Source organism: Helianthus annuus, chromosome 14 (genome assembly GCF_002127325.2).
Source record: "Helianthus annuus cultivar XRQ/B chromosome 14, HanXRQr2.0-SUNRISE, whole genome shotgun sequence".
NCBI lineage: Eukaryota > Viridiplantae > Streptophyta > Magnoliopsida > Asterales > Asteraceae > Helianthus > Helianthus annuus.
In genome coordinates, this window is record NC_035446.2 from 73,240,857 (window position 1) to 73,268,338 (window position 27,482).

Below are 27,482 nucleotides of genomic sequence, written 5' to 3' on the forward strand. Positions count from 1 at the left end.
ATAACACATCAAGTCCCTAAACTTTACACTTGAAGACTAACTTATTTATGTATTTAGTGATTTGAATTTACATTTAACCCCCCCCCCCCTTAAGAGTGGACGGTCACAAGGGAGGTGACCCCACCAAAATCTTGTTAAAATCTACATGATCTTCTTTGGATTCATATGGATAGTGTAAGATCTCTAAAAGATTGTAATCTAAGATTTGCTTTGTACTTTGAGGAACACATAACCCAATGGTTATTAGCATTTTGATTATAAATAAACATATCAAGATCATTAGTTCATCTTCACCTTGACACCTCTCCTTCTCCCTCTTACTTTCGGCCGACCCCAACCCACCAAACATCCACAATTTTCGATCATCATTCAAGCATTCCAAGGTTATCTCGAGGTGTAAGAAGGTCACTAACGAAGCTCGGTGTTCACGGATGTTGAAGGACCTCTCTTGTGTGCTATTATCCACTCAATCTTCATCATTGTTCTTCCCTAGCTTGAAGCTAGTAGTAAGATCCTTTTAACACTTGTTTACTTCCATTTTAGTTGGTTAAAAGATATAACCTGTTGATTATCATGAGAACCCTAAAAGACATACACATGAATCTTGAAACACAAAGTGAAATATGATGATATCTTGATGAAATAATGTTGTTCAGTAGATGTATAATGCTTGCTTGTTGATTACTAGAAATATTGTTGTTGATCACTACATGGAGCTTACTAGATTATGATTGAACACTTAATCTAGCAAGTTAGAGGATGGTTATGTGTTAACACAAGAAGATCATCCTCATACATAGGCATGAACTAGAATACAAAATGATTTCTTGAAAAGTAATAAACAAAGTAAGCTAGTGAACTATTAAATCCAAGATTTATGAATGATTTTCCAAGAAAACCAAGTTTAAAATATGATTTTTAAAGGATCTTGTTTTTTTACTTAAACCTACACTATTTTTATTAGGAAAACAAGTGTATAAACACTTATGAAACAAGAAAAATACAAAAGAAATATTTTCAAGAAAATCATCTTACAAGTTGTAAATGACTAAATCCTTCAAGAATGGGATTTACAAACAAACAACCATGTTTTTAAGGGTAACTAAACCTACTAAATAACATGGCAAGTTACTACAAGCTTTTACAAGAACTTCAAGTTCATGATGCAGTGTGATTTACATGATCTAGGCTTATGGTAAGACTTGATTGTGTTGTTAATGTTGTTGATGATTTAAAAGAAAATAAACACATGTTTTGAAAACATGGGAAACCTCTATTTTTAGGGGAAACTATGTCAAAATTTCTATAAATTTTGACACTTAGAAAAATATGAGTTTTTGAGAAACTTATTCCCCAAAAATGTATCTAAAAATATTACCAAGGTTTCGCTAACTTTTGTGTTAAGAAATGATGATTTCTTCAAGATTAAAATTGATATTAAGTATGTATATTTTTGAGAAAAATATATATAATTTTGTGCTAAGTGTATGTAGTATGTATTATATGTGATAGTGTATTAGGACTTGAAAATACACTAAGTACTCCTAAGAAGTAAAAATACAAAAATACACATACAACATGCTTAGACAAATACAAGAAAATATATTTATAAAAATATATTACTTGATAGAATAAATAACTTGGACAAGTTATGAACATGAAATGAAGTTTTGGACAAAATACATAATTCAGGTGAAAAATACAAGATACTTATATTTATTTTTGAGAAAATAATATAAGTAAGATACATAGTTAAAAATATAAATTATTTTTAACACAAGAAAACATATACAAAAGATAGTGACTTGTACTTGTGCGATACAAGTCTAGTGACTAACGTTAATAAAACACGTTTAGGTCACGACGCTAGATAAGCAAAAACCGGTGAAGTTTACGGCGCAAGGAACGCAAAGTTGTGAGTTCATGCTCCCCCTTTTCTTTTAACCGTTTTCAGTTTTATAACTTTGGGGTGAAATACATGTTACAAATGTTACAATGTTTACAAATGGTATGATGGATACAAAAACAAGAAGCACTCTTGGTGATAACTAGTACCAAGTATGATGCGTTTTAAGGAATGATACGAGAAATCGTGTCACGAATAGGGTACCATAAGCACCATTAATCGTGTACATACTAAGACCGCAGAACAAAAGGTTAGATCTAATGGGTACTCGGGCAGCCACACTCTTGGTGAAAACTAGTACCGAGTAGTGCTTTTGTGTCTCAGTCGTGAATCGACAACAAGAAAAATGCCTATGGTTTGGATGCTTCCTATGTCGTGTCACATGTTAATGGCCTTGCAACCTATTAACAACTTGATACATACAGAAATACTTGATTTATACAAGAATACTTGATTTATACAAGATACATACCATGTTTTTCATACAAAGTATACAAACGTTCAATACAAGAACTGCATGAATTCACACCAACATTATGTTGACGTTTTTCCAAAAACTTACATGTATTTCAGGTAACTAATATGGATGTGCGCGCGGTCTTACTCATGCTCCTAGATGTTGTTTATGTTTATCCTTAAATAAAGTTGTAAACTTTTAGACAATATGTTGTCTCGTGATATAAACACTTAATCTATGTTTTCAGTAACGTAATGTTATGGGTATTTGAAGTTATTTTTACGAGCATGTAGTATGTTTACATTTCGTATGCAATGAGAACCTTTCATGATCACACCTCGTGCTTCCGCCTTAGAAAGGGGTGTGACACAACGTGGTTGTGTGGTTCAACATTTTTATGTTTCATTCATACTTAGGGTGGTTTAAAAAAAAATTAGAATTTTACTTTTTAACCCAAGTCTTTCTATTTGTTGCAAATTTAACTTACAAAATTTGATTTTATTCACCTTAAAGGCAAAACTTTTTTTTTTTTTTACAATTTAACTTTACAACTTTTCTACTTTTCATCTTTCGCAAATTTTCGATTTACGTTTCGTACTAAATTTTACGAGTTACCACGGAGCAAGGTGCTTGTGTGGTTCAACGTGCTTGGGAGTAAAAAAGTTGACGTTGAGGGTGTGGTGTATACCCGAGTGAGGATTGAATCAGTGCACTCAGGCCGCTCGAACCGCCTCGCCTCGTATGCGAGACACGACCCCTCGTCTTCGAATCCGATCCTCAACGTGTAGAACATTTTTTGATGTCATCAACTTTTTTTGTTTATCCATTGTGTGTTTGGTTTGTATATTGGTTGTGAATTGTTTGTATATATGTCATTTTTATAAACATACAAGTGAAAATACATACATGTTTTTATGTTTTATAGAGTAACCAACTAAAATATATCATTTTGGCAAAACTTTCTAATAAACTATAGTGATAATTAACATAAAACTCTTGTAAAAAAAGATGCTTCGAATAAACCAAGTGTTTCCAGGAAAGTTTATATGTTTGATAACCTACATAATTTCATGAGTTTTAGACTAACAAGCACTGGTTTTATATAAATCAGCCATACACTCCCCCCACATCTGGTATCAGAGCCATAGCGCTCCTGCCATCCCTTTCTAAGGTTTGTTTAGTAAGCTCTGTTGACTGCCGACTTTGCGCGGATCTCTCAATAACTGAACACTAACCTTACAAGGTCTTGTCAGTCTGGTCCGACACGCTGTAGTTCTTATCTTGAGTCCAAAAGAAGCTAGTTAGGTGAGTCGTAAGTCGGAAGGGTCCGCGGTAATTTCCTCAAAGTACGGGCTTGAGGATAAAGATAAGAAGTGTTAGAAGTCTAAACCCAGATATGAATCCAGATCAGGGTCTTTCTCGGTCAAATTCCAGTTTCCGTCGGTCGTCTGCGTCAAAGATTGATCAGTTATATGAGATCTCTTATGTCTCTGATGAATCTAAAGTCCCTATTACTAGTCTATCTTTAGTTAACCCTTATAGTGTCTTCAAAAAACCCCAAAATTCCCTCTCCAAAAAAGTAAAACAACTAGTCGGTTCTGCGTCAAACCCAGTTGTAAAAGAGTTTATGCAAACCTCCAAGTTTGATTCACACCAACTCCCAGCAACAACCTCTGAACACCTCGTCCCTCTCACTCTCCCCTCAGATCTTCCAAGGATCCGTCTATCCCAAGGATATACACACATCCACTTCGGTGCCATAAGACTAGCCCTGACCTTCCATGGAAGAAAAAGACTACCTGCGTTCTCTCGTATCGCCCTAGTCGATACTAGATTCGTGGAGTACCAGCATGCCTGCATAGGTACCATCCAGACCACATTAAACGCCGGGACTGTCTTCGTCACCTTCTATCCCAACTTTAATATGCCATTTAATGATCCTTCATTACTCACAGCCTTGAAAGCCCAGATCCAGATCGGTGGTACGCCACAGGTCAATACCTTTCAGGCCACGTTTCATTACCAGATGGCATATCGTGTCCAAAACCACTCTTTGGACATCATGGTTCCCGGATCGCAGGATAACTCTGGCGATGCTCTACTCATAGACATCGACTCCAACGCCACACCAACCTGCACATATGTTCCAAAACAGTTATCCAGAGAAGAACTCACAAAGCTTCTACCTGAAAAATGGATAACTAATTATGAACAGATCCACCAAGCACCGGTTCAGACAACAACAACCCCTGACTTTGTCCGCCACCAGGATGGACAAGTTGAGGTTCGATTTGCAAGACAAGATCGAAGAGAAATCTTCTCTACGATAAGCATGTTGCAACCGACAGAGGAACCACACTTCCCGTTCGATGTATGTGATTGCCAGGAATGCCTGGACGAAGCATATGAACTTGAGTACAAGGAGGAAATCAAAAACAAAAAGAAAAAGGGATCCCAAAATGCCCTAAAGAAAAGATATGAGGTCGGAGATCCAAATGTTGGTCTGCTTGGAGAACCATCAGGAAAGTTTGACTACTATGTCCTGTATGGTGATTCAAAACCAAAACCCAAACAGACACAACCATCCAGACCGAGACATCCACCTACCCAGGTAGATGAGTGTTGTATGCTCGGAACAACACCTCCGTTTCCTTCCTCCCCAGAGTACCAAGTTGAATTCCCACCCTTAACCTCCTTCGAGAACACCCAACAAAAAACCAAACATAGCTGGAAAATCAAGAACCCAACAACTGTTGGTGCAACCGGTGTTCCTGAGTCAATAACAGCTGCTGAAGCCACCCTGAATTGGCAAAGTGAAAATGCTGTTGCCCAAAACAAGGCTCTCAACGCCATCTTAGCTCAACAAAACAATATCACAAAGGCTCATGAAAATCTAAAAACCAGAGTTCAAGAGCTAGAAGGTATCATCTATGAGGTTAAAGCCAAAATACTTGAGCTACATCATGAACTCCTCCAGCTAGTTCATAACTCTCCAGGACCACAACTTCCACAAGGTCTCCAGCAAAAAGAAGCCGAAATGAAATTCCTCAAGGCTCAACTTGCAGACCTTGAGAGACAACACAAACAGCAAAGGGTTTCCATCTATGCTGATGACACATGGAGACTGCCGATAACACCATCTATGCAAACATCCTTTGGTCCTCAACTTTCACCAACATTACCATTTGTGCAAACCTCCCCATCTTTAAGCCTCTGGTCAAAAGAGCAAGCGGAGATAAAAGCCAGAAGGATTTTGAAAAGCACAGCTTCTGACGGTGTGAAGAAAACTCCTTGCCCAAAGAAGGGTGCAAAAAAGAACCTTGATGATAGCCCCATCATGGCCTTATCAAAGGCTCCAGAAGTTCTTCCACTCGTAGAAGAAACTCATACATCTTCCTTTCTAAAATTCTTGGGCCAAGAAGACAAAAATAAAACGAATGGAGAAAAACTTATGGATAGCCTGCCAAATCCAGAATCGGATCAGAAGACACATCCAGACAGGGAAACATTTCTGGGAAAAAGGAAGCGGTGTGAACCAGATCAAGAGGCAGAACCAGAAACGCTTCTGAAGAAAAGAAAACGATGTGACACGGAGAAAACACAAAAGAAAAGGGTGCGGCACATAAAGATCTTGAGAAGAAAAATAAAAGTGCCTAGTCTGCGTACCAAGGCCAAGCAAATCTGCAAAACCAAGCAAATCTGTATGGTTAAAGACTCCTCCTGCCAAAGAAAATACAAGAGAGCACCGGCACCACTCGCAAAAGTTCATCTCCTTACAAGCACATATGCAAAGCCCATCCCGGTAATTGCATTTTTTGATACAGGATCATCAGCCTCCCTTTTGAATCCTGCTATTCTCCCAGAAGAATACTGGAGGCCCCATAACCAGACGTTTTACACAGTCAATGGAGAACCCTTCATAATAGATAAGATAAGTATCCCAGTGTACTTGAGGCTATTTCCGTCATGCACAGTCAAACACAGATTCTTGGGGACAGACTCTCATAGAAAAGACCTACTACTTGGTTTCGATATACTATATCGACTAAGAGACTTAAGATATGGAGAAGAAGGTCTTAGATACAAGAAATTCACAAACCCGTGGGTTTCTTTCCCAAGCCTCTACATGGTCGCTCCCACTTCTCTTGACACCATAAAAGCACAAATAATCAAGTCATCTTGTGCCTCTAGCCATACAGAGTTTCTCACAAAACACAAATCACCATTATGGCTAAACCCATCGTTCTTTGTCTCTCTACCTTTTAAGCAGAATGAAGACATAAACCCGACAAGAGCCAGTCACCCAGGAATGAATCCTGATCATACCCAGCTCGCCATACAAGAATGCCAAGAGCTGCTAAAACAAGACTTAATTGAACCGACAACGTCTCAATGGGCATGCGAAGCATTTTATATGAACAAAAGAAGTGAACAAGTCCGGGGAAAGCTACGACTGGTAATAAATTATCAACCGCTAAATCACTTCTTAGCTGATGATAAATTTCCCTTACCTCAAAAGAAGTCCCTTTTCCAATCGCTGGTAAATGCAAAGGTCTTATCAAAATTTGACCTAAAGGCAGGGTTTTGGCAACTGGGAATCAAGCCAGAAGACAGGCCAAAAACGGCTTTCTGCATCTCGAACCACCATTATCAATGGAAGGTTATGCCCTTTGGTCTAAAAAACGCTCCGTCCGTTTTCCAAAAGGCAATGGTGAAAATCTTTGCACCAATCCTTGATAATGCCCTGATATACATCGATGATATTCTCCTATTTTCCGAAGATGAAGACTCACATGTCGTGTTACTTGAAAAATTCCTTGACATTGTGAAACACTATGGGATCATGCTTTCAGAAAAGAAAATGGAAATAGGAGTCATGACCATTGATTTTCTAGGCATGAAAATCACTGATGGGATGTACCAGCCACAACCACACATCGCCCAGGAACTCCATCGTTTCCCAGACAAGCTGACGTCACAAAAGGAGGTGCAACAGTTCCTTGGATTGGTCAATTATATGGCAGATTTTCTGCCAAGATTGTCAAATCATACAGAACACTTGTTCCCCATGTTAAAAAAGAATCCACCACCATGGTCAGAAAAGCAAACGCAAGCTGTAAAGGGAATAAAGCAACTGGCTGATGTGATGCCTCCTTTAAAGATTCCTGCAACAAACGACAAAAGAATCTTACAGACAGATGCTAGTGATGAACATTGGGCAGCGGTACTAATTACAGAAGATGATGAAGGTGTCAGGAAAATAAGTGGATACAAAAGTGGCACGTTCAAAGAGTCAGAAAAGCATTATCACTCCACGTACAAAGAAATCTTAGCTGTGAAGAAAGGAATTGAAAATTTTCAATTCCATCTAGTCGGCTACAGTTTCTTAATTGAGATGGACATGTCCTCTTTCCCAAAAATGCTTGAATTCAAAAGAAAGATGCTCCCAGAACCACAATTATTACGATGGGCAAATTGGTTTTCCCAATGGGAGTTCACTGTTAAGCACATCAAGGGAAGGACAATGTTCTTGCAGATTTTTTGACCAGACCAAAGGCCTATAAATACATGGGTTCAAACATGGTTCAGCATCATCACTCCCACCACAAAGACATCCTACCAGCAATCTTCATGATGGAAGCCGCAAACTCTTGCACCCCAGAAGGAACCATTCCACTCGACCAGGAATTCAGAGAAAGGGAGGTTCCAGAAGAAATCGTTGAGATAATAGCAGATCAAGCCCTGAAAGACCGGTCAGTCTTAAACTACAAGACTTTCCTCACTATCACTCTAAAACATCATGGCTTGTTCATGAAAGGTTTAGTTTTCCATCCAAATTATCCTTTCATGAATGTCTTCCACATACGAGACTTGTACAAGCTACCAAAAGAGGCACTATGTTTCTTCTGGTACTTATTTGAAGCCTTTACTATTGCCATGTCCTTCAACACTGCCAAGCTTCTACAGTACCTAATTGACTGCCAGTTTGGTCAATTATCAAAGGAGCAAAAGCATACTCTCACCCTCCTGCAATGGTTTCTCCCGGCCCATCAATGGACAGGACAGATGGCTGCAGCTGCAGGAAGCAAAAAGTATTGCGTCGTTGTGTTCAGAAGACCCAGGTGCTATCTCACACCCACATCAATTCCCCAAGATGGAAAAGCAGCCATTTACCATTCCCCTTTGTCTTTTATCTATGCATGGGTCAAACATAAACCTGCAACCTTCTCATTCAAGCTCTTTCATGAACAAGAATGGATGAGCATCCAGAAATTCTTAGCTGCCACAAATGGTTTCAAAATAGAAGAGATGCCCAAAGAGGTTGTTGAAGGTGTAAATGCATGGAAAAACGAAGATCCACACTCGAAAATATGGAATGATGCTCACAGGGAATATATCCGAACGCATATTACCAAGGGGATCACCATGCTCACAAGTGATGAATTAGCTGTATGGGACTATGATAAGGAATCAGGCTTAGATCCAGCAGAAGATCCGGACGAAGAAGAAGATTAAGTAAACTTTATTAATAAGTGTGCTTAGGACTAAATAAAGTTTATCACTCTTAAAGTGATAACGGTGTGCTTAGGAAAAGCTTTAGTCACTCTTAAAGTGACGTAAGCGCTTATGTCATGTTTTTCTAGATTTCTCTATGTATTATTAAGTGTGATGTATGTATGATGACATGGATGATGTAATCAAGCCTCTCCTTGGTCTATAAAAGGAAGGTTCCCCCTCAGTTGTAGATCATCCTTGGAAAGAAATAAAATCTTCTACTATATTTCTCTCTTCTCTCTCACTTTTAATATCGAGTCTTGTTCAGAGTCTTGAGTCCTTCTTAGTTCATCTAAGTCTAGTCCTTCTGAGTCTAAACCCTTGAGTCTTTTCTCTTCAATACCTTTCTTTTATGTTTGTCAGCCTAGCCTCCCCCAAAGCTTTTACTGGTTTTATATAAATCAGCCATACACTCCCCCCACATCACTACTTAGGTGGACCTTTATTCTTCAAAATCAACTTGTATAATAAAGATGGATTTAGAAAGACTCTTGAAGCTTGAATCCTTAGAGCCAAAACTTCAGTCCACACATGCATACATGGGTTTTCTCCAAGTCACTATCATCTTACATCCATTCATACATGGGTTTGGTCTAATTAGTGTTAAGTTTCAAATGTCATTTTGACTAAAAAAGAACAACGTACACACATAATATAATTTAGTAATTTGATGATTTAATATATATACATATATGTTAACACATAGATAAATTACAAATCTATGACCCAATGGGCATGCATTTTTGTAACAATTTAATATAAAATTTGGAATATATATTAAACGCATATATAGAAACGATATGTTTATTACATGCATGAAGTCATGCATCTCAATTCTACGTTTTTTTCTTCTACAATTTCAATGTATAACTTATATGCAGGGGCGCACCTTAATAGGGGTCGGGGGCGTCCCACCCTCGAACTTTTCGCTCAGTAGTATTATATATCTAGTTTTTGTATAGAAATTTTGAGTATATACGTTTTCAAGCCCCGGTTCTATAGATTTTTTTGGTATATACGTTTTTGACCCCTCCGTTTTCATTGTCAAGCTTCGCCACTGTTTATATGAATAAGATAATAGAGTTTAGTAGGATATATGTATATACAAATAAAATAGATTAATTAAAAGAAAGAAGAGTTAAAATGATATCATATTGTCAAAGCTCTTTCATGCCAGAGACGAACTTACAGAAATTATGGTTTAAGTGTGCTTTTCGAAAACTAAATGTGATATTTTATTATTTATGTTTTTCTATTTTTTGGAATTTGTGCGTTGGTTCCATTAACTACATAATTACTACTCATTAATTTATTTCTAGTTTAACTTTGTGATTTACATTAATTTTAATAATGTATTTCCAGTTTAACTTTGCGATTTACATTAATTTTAATAATTTATATTTCCAAATACCCAAATAATACCTTTCATGAACACCAGAACCAATTTTAGGAGTAGCTTTTAGGTGTATGGTTACCCACTCTTTGTTTTTGTTGATCATGTTTTCATTTATGCCTGTTTAAACAAGAAAAAAAATTATACTCTTTATTTTTATTTCTTCATTCTAATTCTAATGTAACACAAAAAGATAATAGGGAAAAATAGAACCGGTAATTTACCAAAAAGAAAAATGTGGGCGGCCGACAACAAACTTATTAATTTATGATAAAAATGCCCAGATAGTCCGTGTGGTTTTCTCCATTTTTACCTATAGTCCATACACTTTTAAGATTACAGCTATAGTCCCAAACTTTTGTAAATTCGTCCTCGGATAGTCCCTAGCGTGGATGCTGGTTAGTTTTTGGTGTTAGGTGGTTGTCAAATGACTAAAAGACCTTTACTAATAAAAATATTATTAATTATCTATTTGGTTTTTTATATAATATTAAAAGAAAGTGGGCCTACCCACCCCCACCCCATCTTCCCTTTTTCTCAACTCCCACTGTTCCCCCGCCACAATTCCACCACCACCATAACACCACCCTGCCATCGCCGGTAAGCAAACCATTATAACACCTCCACTGCCGCCACCACCTCAACCCGCTATTGCCGGAGAAAATAAAACAAAGTAAGAGAAAATTAAATGATACCCGCGCAAGCCTAAAATCACAAATCTTCAATTTACAGTCAGAATTAGCAAGAATGTTTTTAGGTTTTAAATCTGGATGAAACACTTTCGTTGCAAAGTTGAGTAAAATACGTAATCTTTTAAAATACATGTAATTACCAGAAACGAGCACAAAAAGATAATAATAACCACTGTGGCATTTTTCTCAATTACAAAATAACTAATATAGATTTCAATAAAGTTTTCTTTAAAAACATCAAAATTAAAGAAAACTACATGCCAAGTCCTAAAACGATAAATGTCGTAAACAACGATTAAACAATTGCGTCAGTTTGTGTGATCGTGATTTTAATTTTGTAGGCAAACATCACAATTGCAGCATATGATGTGCAAATAATGTCACACCCCAACCAATGGCGGAAACATCGGGATGAGACGAAGTGTGAAGATTGCTAGAGTCATCATAACGCTATTTGTGACAATATTTAATAAACCGATTTCATTTCATAATTCTTTTGTCAACATTACAAAGAAATCAAATAACATCAAGTTCAAAGGAAATACAATACAACATAATCAACATTGATACAACGATTAAACCTAAACGTCTATATGTGTATCTAGGCATCAACGCTACTTCATTTCATAGCATCATCGTCCTCAACCTGTAACATGTTTAAAATAAAGTTCAATGCAAAAGCAAAGGCGAGTATTCAAGTTTGATACGTACATAGCAAAAGATAAGTTTGAACAATTCCTCATAGCAAGCATGTGATTCAAGATAAACATTTAAACATGACATGTGTCTAACATATCAAACCAAGAAAACGCAATATGCTCATGACATAACCGATGATAAAGGGCGAGTCGTTAATCCTATAGCGCTACATATGTCACGGTTTGGCTCGTACGAAGTTAATGATAAGTTCAACACATAAGAATCACCCAAGTTTAAAGTATCAAGCCATCACGTATACAAGCATGTTATAGGAATGTTCATGTGTTTAAGCAAAATGTTCATGTGTAAGTTTGTTGATAGATAAAACATGTTACACCCCAAAAGTGATAAAAGTAAAAGGGGAATACGAGTATACTCACAAAGTTTGCATATGTTTTCCGATTATCCAATGTGACAAAGTTGCCGAGGTTGGAAGGTTGAGTGCGTAAGGGTTTAAGTTCAAGCATGTTTAGAGTCGAGATTTGGAATGAAAGTGACATGAAAATATTATATCAAAATATTCATCTTCACACATAACACTTGTATGACACTTGGTAACCTCATGGGTTATAATGATTTTATGAGTTGAACACCCATAAGAATCATAACAAGGTTTAGGTCCTTAGATGATAACCTACTACTTTGACAAATGAATATGATTTCAACATCAAAGATTCGAGTGTACATAGATAGTATGTAGGTCGTATATTATACACATATTATTAAGTCCAAATGTTCAAGTATTCAAGTAAGAGGTAGAAGATTACATCTTCATTTAGGTACCTCAAGTTGAGTCATGGGTGTCATGGATGGGGTAGGAAGACAAGGCTTCCATTTAGGTACCCCTTTGATGTTCACCACTACACTTGATGTAAAAACAACCAAGGAGGGTCATGAACTAAGGTCTTTACATGTATGTAAAGTAAACTAACTAATAGAAATCATCAAATCATGTGAGGATTGTATGTTTGGACAACCCAAGTTGTTCCATAATCACTCATGTATCAAAGACTATGTCTGACATGATTTATGGGTTGAAACCCTAAACAAAACACCAAGTTTATGAGGTTTAATCCTTTGATTTTAAATGTCTCAACCTTGTTTTTAAGCTTAACCAACCATGGGATAAGTTGTAAGCATTAGGACATAGGTATGAGATGTGTTGAACACAAGTTACATAGGTTTAAACAAGTTTTTAATGAACATAAAAACAAACAGAAAGTTTATGGACAATTTCGGGGCATTTCCAGGTCTGATTTCTCCAAGGAGAAGTCTAGGAATCGAACCCCATGATTATCCAAGTAAGTAGGAAAAAGAATCAAGTGATTTCGTTAAGAAATGAGTGAGTTATGCTCATTTTCGTGAAGGGGTGTCAATCTGCTCGAACCCTTGCTTTCAGCTACGGTTTGGAGGATGTTTTGAGAGTTTTTAGTGTTGCAAAAGTGGTAGGTAGGCTGGTTATAAGTGGTATTTATAGGGGGAAGGATTAGGGTTTCAATGGGTTGGGCTTTGGAAGTGTTTAGAAGGGGTTACACCTTGAAACTAGCCCACAAAGCCCAACTATTGGGGCTGAATTTTGCTGAATTGGGGCTGCCATATTTCTTTATTTTTTTATTCTTTTAAAACATTATAATGAGTAATTTTGTTAATTAAGTTGTGTAATAATATGCAACAATGCTTCCCCTAACTTGTAACAAGGTGAAATATGAAATAAAACATGATTTAACTTGGTAAAAAGTGTAATGTACAAGTATGTAACATGTTTGTAAGTGACAAGTATATGTCACATATTAGATGATTAACCGTTGTATAAATAAGCATATTATTAGGGGTTTTTAGGTAACAATTTGAGGACAAGCATGGACATGCATCATGAATAAGTATCGTATAAGTATGAATTACAAATAAGGATTCGATGTACAATGAATTCCAACGTATGAACATGTATGAATATGTAGATGGCGAATTTAAAGAAATACGAATTTTATTTATGATCCAAGTCTCGGATTTTACAACGAAAAGACGACTACAATAATACAAGATTTTCAAAAATAGCATTACAAGGCGAGCTTTCTAATTATGGAAAGTATGAAAAAGCAGGGCGTTACAGTCTCCCCTCCTTTAGGAAATTTCGTCCCGAAATTTATTCAAGAGGAAGACCTTGGAGAAAAAGCATTTTGGCTAAAAGAATCGAGACTTGGGAGTTTTGAAACGTTTAGAAAAGTACGAAATTTTGAAGAACGATAGGATAGGAATTTGTTTGACTAAAATGGGTTGAGGCGTTTAAGCATAGGTAAAACGGGTATGCGTGCGCATAGGCAAAGGAGTTTAAATAAGTTTGAATGTGAACGGGGTTCATATGAAAGAAAGGATAATGGAGAATAATAGGAGTATGGGGTGAACAATTGACACTTAATGAATGCAAGTATATGAATGATATAAGTATTAGATAGACGAAAGTAGCGTGTTAAAGATGAAGTCTCGGCATGGATAATCGGATATGATGCGTTTGTGAGTTGTTTAAAGCTTGTATTAGGTCCAAAATGTCTGTAAAACACCGAATTTCTCATGGCACGTTTTACGAAAGTTTGGTAACATGGTGAAAACACTTATATATAGGAAGTACCAGCAGCGTATCCACCATGTTTTGACCATGTTACGTCCATTTCGTCTTCGGTGTCATGTTACGTTCCGTGTATTACCATACGCAGTAGCACACTCTATGGTTCTCATACGCCTATCACTATAATCCCGTGTGCACCCGTGATTATTTTGATTGTCGCATGATCCGCATAGCTTGTACTAGTTGTGTATGCATCGGGGTATACATAAAAAAGTTTAGAATGTGTACGTACAAGAATATAGTATATAAGCAAGTCCATGTTTAAGTATGTGTGGGACCCACGCAAGCGAATCCCTCAGGTTACGCTCGCGTATAGGTACGAATGTATGAATCATGAGTAAGGATGAAAGTATGAGCATAAGTTTAAGTATGAATACGCATGTATGTATGAGCATAAACATAAAATGTGTAAGTAGTATGTGTACAAGCAGAAGCGTAAAACGTATAAGTAGTATGTGTATGAGTACAAGCATAAAACGTATGAACATAGGTGTAGGCATGAAAAATAAATATTGCGTATATAGTGTTCGTTGGGACATCACGGATCTAAGTGTAATAAACATTCAAAAAGTCGAGTACGTAAATACGAATGATATAAATGATGTTATCGCGAGGTATCGACCAAAATGTGTACGATGATATGCATGTATAGTTGTTTAAACGAAACGTTGAGTTTATTGAATCAAATTTAGATTGAGCTTGGTTTGAAAGGTAGAATATAGTTTGCATATGTAAGAGGATATAAAGTACTTATTGGTCATGCATATCGTATTTTGTAATGAATGGAAATGCTACCTTTGTTTTAAAAGAGTTTATGAAATCCGAAGATGGTCGGTCCCCATGGAGTCTTCTTGCCCACGTGTTTTGAAAAATAGGTGTAGAAAAAGTAAGTTCGTTTCATCAAAACAAGAAATTTTGGAGTTTTTGTGAATACGTTGATCCTTGGAAAAGGGATTTATCAAAGGTCTTAGTGTTCATTTTAAAGGGTTTTGACAAATGGTTCGTTGATGTTGGAAATATTCTTTGGTAAAACGATCTCATAATATGTATAAGATCCTATAGGTAATTGAGAAAGGTTGGTTTGGTTTCAATTAAGAATGGAAGTCTCTAGTATGACGATATAATGTGAGCAAGTTTTAGTGATTAAGTCGAATACGAAGTTCATGGGCAAGAGTTTCATTGGGCCGATTAAATTGATAGGTAGCATTTCGTAAGGTTTTGAAGTTTGCGTAATAAAATGTTTTAAGACATGATTAAGAATCTCGTGTATATGAATTGAGTACGTTTTGACAAATCAATGTATTTTGAAATTGGTATGAGTGGGTATTTTGAATAATGATAAACAATTTGGGTATAAAATATGATCGAGTTTGCATAATAAGATATTTTGAAGAGACGTTTTGGTAACGATCACCTAGGTAAGGGAATCACCCCTAACTCGTTGGTGAGGTCGTTTTTAAGAAAAGGGGAGTGGAGTTAATCGTCAAGGTAAGGAAATCACTCCAATCTCGATGATGCCTCTCCACTAGTTGTTACAAGGAATATGAATTTAAATTATATGAAAATCATGCATATATAAATGTATCGAAAACGTTCGATATGTTGTGCGTGTGAAAAGAGAAATCAAAGGTAAACTCGAGGTTGAAAGATTGCATCGTATAAAATGAACAATAGAAACACATGTTTGACCAAAGTTTGGAGTGTTCCAAAACGAAACTTTGACTAACCAAAGTGGTCGAAAAGTCTTTTGAATTTGAGGAGCATGCTTTGGCCTAATAGGTAAAATATTCTCGCCGACAAGTCGGTTAACGGTATTTACCCTTCCGGTTACTACATGTCCCAAATCAATCGAAATTTCGAGACTTGGCGGGATTTATGAAAAAAAAATGCCAAGGAGTGGAACTAGTCGACAAGGTGCGGGTTTCACCCCTAACTTGACGATTTCGTATCCTAAGTGTGGTTGGTACTCGTCGGGTCAAAATTTAATTTCGACGTGTTGACGAGGGTCCACTAGAATTTGAAATTCGAATTTCTCCATCAAGGTGAGGATTTCACTCCTAACTTGGTGGTGAATTCCGTGTAAAAAGAAAGGTAGAAGGATTGAGAGTCATTCACCAAATTGTGGGTTTCACGCCTATTTTGGTGGACTCGTCTCGTTTGTGCAATATGTGTGTTGTCGGATTTAGAATAGTCGAGTAAAACGCGTGAGGAAAAGTGTATATTAAAGATTAAACAAACAAGTATAACATGTCAAGAATATCACAATAAAAGTGAAATGATGAAACGAATATTAATGCATAAAAAGTATGTCAAGAACACACATAAAGGATAAGACGATGAAACAGGTATTAACACATAATAAAAATAAGTATAGCATGTTAAGTGTTAACGCATAAGTGACACATATGCTTACAAGATCAAGAGAATAAATAAAAGCAAATAAGATAGCATGCAAGTAGTTTTTCGTAAAACGTACGAATAAGGCTCTAGAACTATAGACTAGGTTAAAGCATTCCTACTTTTCCTAATTCCCTATAGTTATGGCTCTGATACCAATCTATCACACCCCAACCAATGGCGGAAACATCGGGATGAGACGAAGTGTGAAGATTGCTAGAGTCATCATAACGCTATTTGTGACAATATTTAATAAACCGATTTCATTTCATAATTCTTTTGTCAACATTACAAAGAAATCAAATAACATCAAGTTCAAAGGAAATACAATACAACATAATCAACATTGATACAACGATTAAACCTAAACGTCTATATGTGTATCTAGGCATCAACGCTACTTCACTTCATAGCATCATCGTCCTCAACCTGTAACATGTTTAAAATAAAGTTCAATGCAAAAGCAAAGGCGAGTATACAAGTTTGATACGTACATAGCAAAAGATAAGTTTGAACAATTCCTCATAGCAAGCATGTGATTCAAGATAAACATTTAAACATGGCATGTGTCTAACATATCAAACCAAGAAAACGCAATATGCTCATGACATAACCGATGATAAAGGGCGGGTCGTTAATCCTATAGCGCTACATATGTCACGGTTTGGCTCGTACGAAGTTAATGATAAGTTCAACACATAAGAATCACCCAAGTTTAAAGTATCAAGCCATCACGTATACAAGCATGTTATAGGAATGTTCATGTGTTTAAGCAAAATGTTCATGTGTAAGTTTGTTGATAGATAAAACATGTTACACCCCAAAAGTGATAAAAGTAAAAGGGGAATACGAGTATACTCACAAAGTTTGCATATGTTTTTCGATTATCCAATGTGACAAAGTTGCCGAGGTTGGAAGGTTGAATGCGTAAGGGTTTAAGTTCAAGCATGTTTAGAGTCGAGATTTGGAATGAAAGTGACATGAAAATATTATATCAAAATATTCATCTTCACACATAACACTTGTATGACACTTGGTAACCTCATGGGTTATAATGATTTTATGAGTTGAACACCCATAAGAATCATAACAAGGTTTAGGTCCTTAGATGATAACCTACTACTTTGACAAATGAATATGATTTCAACATCAAAGATTCGAGTGTACATAGATAGTATGTAGGTCGTATATTATACACATATTATTAAGTCCAAATGTTCAAGTATTCAAGTAAGAGGTAGAAGATTACATCTTCATTTAGGTACCTCAAGTTGAGTCATGGGTGTCATGGATGGGGTAGGAAGACAAGGCTTCCATTTAGGTACCCCTTTGATGTTCACCACTACACTTGATGTAAAAACAACCAAGGAGGGTCATGAACTAAGGTCTTTACATGTATGAAAAGTAAACTAACTAATAGAAATCATCAAATCATGTGAGGATTGTATGTTTGGACAACCCAAGTTGTTCCATAATCACTCATGTATCAAAGACTATGTCTGACATGATTTGTGGGTTGAAACCCTAAACAAAACACCAAGTTTATGAGGTTTAATCCTCTGATTTTAAATGTCTCATCCTTGTTTTTAAGCTTAACCAACCATGGGATAAGTTGTAAGCATTAGGACATAGGTATGAGATGTGTTGAACACAAGTTACATAGGTTTAAACAAGTTTTTGATGAACATAAAAACAAACAGAAAGTTTATGGACGATTTTGGGGCATTTCCAGGTCTGATTTCTCCAAGGAGAAGTCTAGGAATCGAACCCCATGATTATCCAAGTAAGTAGGAAAAAGAATCAAGTGATTTCGTTAGGAAATGAGTGAGTTATGCTCATTTTCGTGAAGGGGTGTCAATCTGCTCGAACCCTTGCTTTCAGCTACGGTTTGGAGGATGTTTTGAGAGTTTTTAGTGTTGCAAAAGTGGTAGGGAGGCTGGTTATAAGTGGTATTTATAGGGGGAAGGATTAGGGTTTCAATGGGTTGGGCTTTGGAAGTGTTTAGAAGGGGTTACACCTTGAAACTAGCCCACAAAGCCCAACTATATGGGGCTGAATTTTGCTGAATTGGGGCTGCCATATTTCTTTATTTTTTTATTCTTTTAAAACATTATAATGAGTAATTTTGTTAATTAAGTTGTGTAATAATATGAAACAATGTTTCCCCTAACTTGTAACAAGGTGAAATATGAAATAAAACATGATTTATCTAGGTAAAAAGTGTAATGTACAAGTATGTAACATGTTTGTAAGTGACAAGTATATGTCACATATTAGATGATTAACCGTTGTATAAATAAGCATATTATTAGGGGTTTTTAGGTAACAATTTGAGGACAAGCATGGACATGCATCGTGAATAAGTATCGTATAAGTATGAATTACAAATAAGGATTCGATGTACAATGAATTCCAACGTATGAACATGTATGAATATGTAGATGGCGAATTTAAAGAAATACGAATTTTATTTATGATCCAAGTCTCGGATTTTACAACGAAAAGACGACTACAATAATACAAGATTTCCAAAAATAGCATTACAAGGCGAGCTTTCTAATTATGGAAAGTATGAAAAAGCAGGGCGTTACAAATAACACCAAACGTTATAGCATAGATCAAAGCCACCTCATATGCTAAGAGAAGTAAAAAAAAAAAAAAGATGCGGCGCATGTACATTTACAAAAAGTTGCCACTAGTTTCCATAACTAGTCCTCTTTGGGATCTTTGTTGGCCTGCTTGTAAACTTTGTCGGTAACCAACCAATAGAAGATTGAAAGAAACAACAATACTACACTCGTGTAGAATAACGGAGAAAAATCCTGCTGGTGCATCCGCCTGTCGACTTCGTCTTGTATCGAGTCCTGTATGTGTATAGATAGATCAGGGTACGTTATACGAGGAAACTGTCAAAAATAGGTTAGAAGGTAAATTCGCACGAAATAACAGAGTGTAATTTCGCACGAAATCAACTAGTGATTTCGCACGAAATTGGCATTTCGTGTGAACTTGTTCATGCGAAATAGGCCAGCCTATAAATAGGTGCCTTGTGATTTCATTTGTAGGAGTTCCAACTTTCCGGTTTCAGTGCCAAACTGCTGCCGAAGTGTCGTCTCGCTGTAAAATTTTGTCAAATCAATAAACAAGACATTTAAAGTGAATATCTAGATGAATTACCTTGATACGTCTGTTTTCGCCTTTCGTATTGAGCAAAAACTCTTATGAACGACTCGTTCGGGTCTTCAAACGATCCTACAAGTGGTATCAGAGCTCAGGAGGAAGAGTTCTTACCGATTCGGCTGCAATTTCTGATTTCTACACCTTCTTTTCATAATTGAACTAGTTTTCACGGTTAAAATGAGTTGAATTTCACACATTATATGCGAAACAGTGTTTTAACAAAGCCATGAAAGAATTGGACCAAAATTCGAACTAAAACCTGATCAATTTGACAAAAATCAGTTCGAGATGATGACATCAGCAGTATTTCGCACGAAATAGCCTTCTTGATTTCGCACGAAATCACATTTGTGATTGATTTCGTTTGAAATTGCTGTTGATTTCGCATGAAATCAGATTTCGTTTGAGACATTTCATACGAAATCACTATTTCGTTCCAAAGAGGCTGTTTTCGTTTGAATCCAAGTTGATTTCGCATGAATTTATATTTCGTTTGGTCTGTTCACGTGAAATCACTATTTCGTTTGAAATTTCTTATTTCGTGTGAGTTGGTATTTCGTTTGAAACTGTTTTGCAGGTCATTTCGCTTCAACAGGTTATTTCGCTTGAGGAGATTTCGTCTGAAAGACTGATTTGGTTTGAAAGTAGCTGATTTTGAAAAAAGTTTACCAAATCATGGAAGAGGAATTCTATAATGCATTTGCTACCGCCCCGACTACTCCGGCTGCCATTGCTCAAAGCATGAATATGGAAAACGAAACTGGAACTATGCAAAAACCCCTGAAGCTAATGGGCATTGAAGAGTATTATGGTTGGAAAGATAGGTTTGAAAACTGGGTCCAAGCTAATCATTTGAGATCTTGGGAGTGTATTGAAAAAAAGTATGTACTACCACGTACAGATTTGGGAGTTGAGAAAAAGATTTCTGAATTTACGGATAAAGAAAGAGACATGTACAAAGCAGAAAAGATGATGATTAGTTTACTCCAGCAAGCTATTAAAGAAGACATATTCATATTGCTTCAACAAGATAAGACTTCACGTTCAATTTGGGAAGCACTTTGAATTAAGTTTGCGGGAAGTGAAAAGATGATCAAGAGTAAAAAGGCATTGCTAAAGAAAGAATTTGACTTCTTTACAAGTTTACCGGGAGAAGATACAAAGAAATTGATTGAAAGATATTGTCATTTAGTATGGTCAATGTCATTGTTAGATATCAACAAAAATCGTGAAGAATGGGTTGACAAATTAGCTGATGCTTAACCTCAGAAAGAATGGGGTACATTTTTGATGATATTAAAGAACACTGGAGAATATGATGGCTTGACAATTTCTCAGCTCATCGAAAAGATTGAAGGACAAGATCTTGAGCAACAAAAGATTGCTAGAATGAGCAATCCAAATGCACAACAAGATGTTAAAATGTAATTCAAAGGGAGTGTTCAGGACGTCGAAGCAAGTCCAAAAATTCAAACTGCTTTCAGTGCAGAAAACTCATCTGGATCAATCAATCAAAGTCCAAACAGCAGTAGTGGATTTTCATCATACCCGAGTGTTAATCCGAAGAGTTCAACCTCAAGTCATCAGTTTCAAAGCTCAAACAAGAGTAATGGTCAAGTGTTACATTGCAACATTGCGTTGCATCTTCAGAATGGTCAAAACTTCTCTGAAGAAATTGCCAAAAGTCACATGTCATTACTTGCTACTGTGTTAGAATCTTATGAGGGTTGGTTGCAGGAAGGATCGGAAATCCTATGTTGACAAAAGAGGATTACGATCAGATTGATGCAGAAGAAATGCAGTTTATGGATATCAAGTGGTGCTTAGTGAGTGTTTTGAGAAGAGCTGAAAAATTCAAGATGATTACAGGAAGAAATGATTTCTTGGATGCAAATGTTTCTACTTTGGGTTTTGATAAATTTAAAGTTACTTGTTTTCGATGCAGGGAGAAAGGACACTTCAAGAGAGAATGTACCAACCGAGAAGCAGGAGGAGCTAAGAATTCATTCGGCAACAATGATTATTATCAAAAAGCAATTTATCTTCAAGTTACTCAGCAGCCTCATAAGCAACAACCATCATCGTCAAATGTTATTGAATATGGAAAGAAGAAAATGATCGAAGAGGCAAATAAGAAAGCTTATTATGGTATCATAGATCAAGATGATGAGAAAGTAGCTGAAGGTTTTAGCTGGGACAAATACGTTCCACCTAATACAAAGCTAGGAGTATTCATTGCATAAATAGTTCAAGAACCAGATTTGATGAAAGAATGGATGAAAGTGTTTGATGAGGATGAGAAGACTCCAGATGAAGAATTTGTTTCTTCAAATGATAGTTCAGTGTTTGATCAATCATCAACTGATGACAGCGATGATGAGTAAGAAATGCATATTAATATTGCAAAAACTCATTTATCTCCTGAAAGTTTTCAATTTTATTTTGCAGATCGTTTGGAAAAGCTAAAGGAGAAACGAGCCGCAAAGGAACAGAAAAAGATGAAGTGTGATAGTGTTGTTCAAGAAGAAAAGTTTGAACAAAGTGAAGAAGTTAAAGTCACTAAAAATATTGTTGAAGTTGAGAAAGTGGTTGAAGTTGAAAAGTTTATTGAAGTAGAAAAGATTGTTGAGGTCATCAAACCGTGTCTTAAACGCTTGGAATCTTGCAAGCAGTGTGAAGAAAATGATGAAAAGTTGAGTGAACTAGACAAGATGAAGGAAAAGTTATTGTTTGATCTAAATTATGTAAAAGAATCATATGATGTGTTGAACAGAACAGTAACTGGTCTACAGAAGACAAATTCTGAAAGAGAAGATGCTTTGACCATGCTGAATGCTGTGATGATGTCAAAGCAGAAAGCCATAAATTTTTACATTGAAGAAAGTGCAAAATGGAAGCAAGAGTTGGAGACAGAAAAGATTGAAAATGAAAGAATCAGATGGTTGTTACAAAGCTATTCTAGTTCTAATTATTTGATTGATCGAATCTATCCAACTGTTGCAAGTCTTGAAGCATTTCAAGATGAGAAGCCGAAAAAGAAGGATACTGGTAAGAAACAGAGTGTCAGTTATAACAAGTGTCCGCCTCCGATCTGGGAAGGTTATTCTCCCAGAAAACCAAATGAGGAGCAAGTCAAAAAGGCAGTCAATATAAAATTAAAGTCTGAAACAACTGATGAATTACCAGAAAACATTGACGTCACGTTCACATCGTCTGACACTGATCATGAGTCTAAGTTAATAAAAAAGGTGGTCGATCAGGTGTTGGATAAAGATGAGGAGTCGGAGTCAAAGTCTGAGTCTGAAAGTTCGAAATCATCATCAGTTGACAGTCCAAAATCGTTGGTTAAAAGGGTTTACAATAAAGAATTCTTGTTATCAAAATCTAATTTGAATGACGAACCAATCAAAGTGGCATATACTTTGAATGATTCAGACAAATTATATTCTGATGAAGAATTTCCAATAAAAAGTGTTCAAATTGAAAAGATTAAAAAGGTTTTCAAATTAACAGAAATTAATATTTCTGAAATAAAAGATTTAATCTTCATGAAAAACCTAAAAAATACACTTCAAGAGTTCAACAACGTTTAAATAAGAAAAAGGGTTACGTTTCTGGTTCTAGTTTTTAAAAGAAACCAAACCATAATGGTAATTTCAAAAAGAAAGGATTGGGTTTTGATGTAGAAAATCATAAAAATATGAAAAATTTTAAACCAAAAACAAAATTTGTTTCAGGGACAAGTTCGGAAGAAGAAGCAAAGAGCAAATTCTGGAAGCAATCAAATCAAGAATTCCTTGCGAAGAGGCAAGAAGGAATGAAAAATGGAGTCTATCAGAGGAAGGAAACAAGAACCTGTTATCGATGTCAAGAAATTGGTCACATAGCTTGAAACTGTCCAATGGCAACCAACATCAAACAGGAAGTTGTTTCTAAGCATAAAGAAAAAGTTGTTGAGAAAAATGAACCACCAACTGAAAAATTCAAAGTTTTCAAAAACTCAACATATGAAGTTGGTGAATGCTCAAACCGGTTTTACAAACGAAGGGGAAATCTTGACAACCAAACATGGGTTGTTAAGAAATCTGATGTGAAATCTGGCAATGAATCTGATTCCATAAAGTCAGAGGAGCCACAAGTTGTTCAAAAAGAAGAAAATTCAGTTCCTCCAATGGATGATGCAAACTTTCCACCATTGAGGACTGAAAATTTTAAACAAAAAGTTGGTAAAATTGAGATTTCAAATCAATTCTATTCTGAAAAGAAAGAATTTGATGTTGAAAAAGTTTTTAATGGAAATGTGAAAAAGATTTTTGGAAAATGATCGATGGGAAGGTGAAAGGGGTAAAAGATTTTTATGAAACAAAGAAAGAAACTTACACCCCAAGTGAAACTGAAGAGGTCACATCCAAGTTTGGTCAGGCTTGGATGGAAGTTTTTCATAATTAAAAACCCTGACTTGCCGGAACTCCCAGGTTGGTAATTGGGGAGTAGGAATCGGCATCTTTCTTGAGAAATTCACAGGTTGGTAACTGTGAGATTTCGATTTACAAGTGGTTAATCAGGGACATTAAGTTGTACTTGATTTTCTACAAGTGGTATTTGTTGTTAGAATTTAAAATTGTTAAATTTTTCAAGTGGTTGGAAAAACAAAGTGATGAAGTAATCCCCAATCTACAAGTGGTAAAATCAACAAAACTAATTTTCCGGAAAAACCAGTTTGATTAAAAGAAACTTAAGTGTTTTGAAATCATAATGGGAAAATAGTTTGTTGTAAGGGGAGTTCTGATTGTTTATGCCGAGTGAATGGCGAATTGAAGCAATTCACAACAGTTGTCACTTTATTGTACAGTTTATTTTCAAATTTTCTTTACATGATTTTGAATTTTAGGGAGAGTAAGAAATTTGAAAAATCCAAAAAACATTAGAAAATTAAAAAAAAAGCCAAAACATGAAAAATTAAAAATGATTTTTGTTGTGAAAAAGAGGAAATGATAGTACATCAGTAGACTATCACAGCATGCTAAAGAATTGGAAAGTCAAAATGTGATAAACGATCTCACTGTGGATATGCCAGTAGGTTTTTACACATTTAATAAATTGTTTTTGAGATGTAAACATAAAAACAATATACTTACTTATCTCGTAGGGAACATCTCTCGGATATATGGGTAACCCCCCGAAATCTTGTTTGAAAGATTTTCTATTTTTGACATACTAGGTCTTTGTGCGTGGTGATATCTGGGGTATTATACCAGGACTTCTGATTTTGCGGGAGCAATAGCCTAGTCCTCGTATAATACTTTGCATATGCTTTAATTCTAAAGCCAGCCCTCAGTACAAAATCTGACAACCCTCACAAATCCAGGTATCCGTACAAATTAATTAATATTTAATTAGTGCTTAATTACTGTGCTTGATTACCATTATGAATAAACTGCTTTCTGTTTTCTGATACATACATATTCATGCATCATACTTTATTACTGACACTTCATTTATTACACACAAAACATTAGTGACAAACTTGATGCACGAAAGCACAGTTAGCACAGTGAGCGGATAACCCAGTAAACATGCTGACATTGCCAGCACTAGACAGACATTGTTTTGAGACCAGTGTGAGCCGGGAATAGATTACTACACTAGTAGGGAGTGTAGGGAGGTGAGGATCATAAAACTGTGTCACTAGGTGATAGTTATAGTGACCGGAAGTGCCTAAAATACACTTTAATTACAAAATTCTGCACTACATACAAAAATTTAGCTTTTAACATAACTAGTAAAGTATAAAAACTTGGTAAAATAGTCCTAGACACTTTCCAAAGTGTCAGGAATTTATTGTGTCACTAAAAACAATATAAACGACACTTTATAGCTTTACTTAACACTTTAACGGATCAATATCCAACCGAACAACCGGACTTTACCCGGAACATAAAAATATTGCCAAAAACATTGTTTCTACTTTTCCGAGCTAGTTAGGGTCCCCGAACACCCTAACACCCTTTATATTATACAACACACTTAACCTACTAACTAGAACCTTTAGATTTCAACTTAATCATAACCATATCATCACAACCCAACCATACCCCCCCCCCCCATTGGCGACGGTCACAAGGGTGGGACACACCCTTGTGTTTTCTTGATTATTTTATTGGTTGTTGTTGGATATCTAGTAAGCATGTTACATGATGGATATTAGGAATTTGGTTTATAAGTATGCATAAAGGATAACCCCTCTCTTTCATTCAACACAACATCAACCAACACTTTCTCTCGTTCCCTCTACACCCCTCACGGCCGCCACCTTCAACCACCATCTCACCACCATCAACCTCCATTCCAACCATTTCTCATACCTACATAGAAGCAAGAGATCATACAAACAAGCCGGGTGCTCTCGAAAGTTCAAGAACCGCTCTAGATTCCTTTTATCCACCACATTTACACCTTGTTTCTTCCCTCGCCTTGAGCTAGTAGTAAGTGCTTCTAATCATCATCTTGATCTTGTTTATGGTGGTTAATAGTTGATTTAATGGTTAAAAATTTAGAAACACTAATGAACATAACTTAAAGTCTTGAACATAAGATGAATAAGGTGGATAAAGAGAAGATATGTGTGTAAATCATGTAAATCTTGTATGGTTGTGATTATTTGATGTTGTTTGTCACTAAAAGTAGGATGGACCATCATCTAGACATACTAGATCATGTTCAAGAACATGAACTAGTAATATGTTAGTGTTAGAAATAAGAAAGATGATGAAACCATCCACCATGAACTTGAGACTTGAATAAACATAATTTTTCTTGTAAAATGAAGTTGTAAACTTGTGGATCTAAAGATCTACAAGTGGTTTTTCGGAAGAACCAAGTGAAAAATACTAGTTTTGTTAAAACCCGGATATTTCATGAAAATACGACTTCCAAAATAATGTCAACGCGCTCACAAAATTAAATATTTAAGTTATAGAAGTATCGTAATACAACGCGAACTTTAAAAATGTAACTTATGTATTTTTCAGAAAAATACTCTTATTAGTATATTTTTGGTGAAAATATTATTTTGGAAAAAAATTTGTGAAATAAAATATAATATTTTTGGGAAAAATATATATATTTTGGGATTAAAACATTTTAGACAAAGTGATTAAATATATTTTCAAGTAAGACTTAAAAATATATTTTCGGAATTATAAAACACACATGTATTAATACCCCATCCTTGGGAAGGAATATACTTATTTAATAATTAAGAAGTGTAAATACGAAATAGTTGTCTAACTATTTCCCAAAAACGTTAAACCTTAAGCCAAGGCACGGCCGTCCGTCTAATAGGAATTAGTACGTGTAGGTCGTCACGCAGCAGGTTGATTTGGAACCGACTATTTCGAGACGCACTTCTGTGAGTTCATGAACCCCTTTTCTCTTTACTGTTTTCAGTTTTATACTTCGGGGGTGAAATACATGCGACAACTATTACAACTTTTATTACATGGTATGGTTAGCGTAGGGAGGGTTTATACTACTACTAGATCATGTGAGGGGTGGGTACAACACTCGAGGCCATTAAT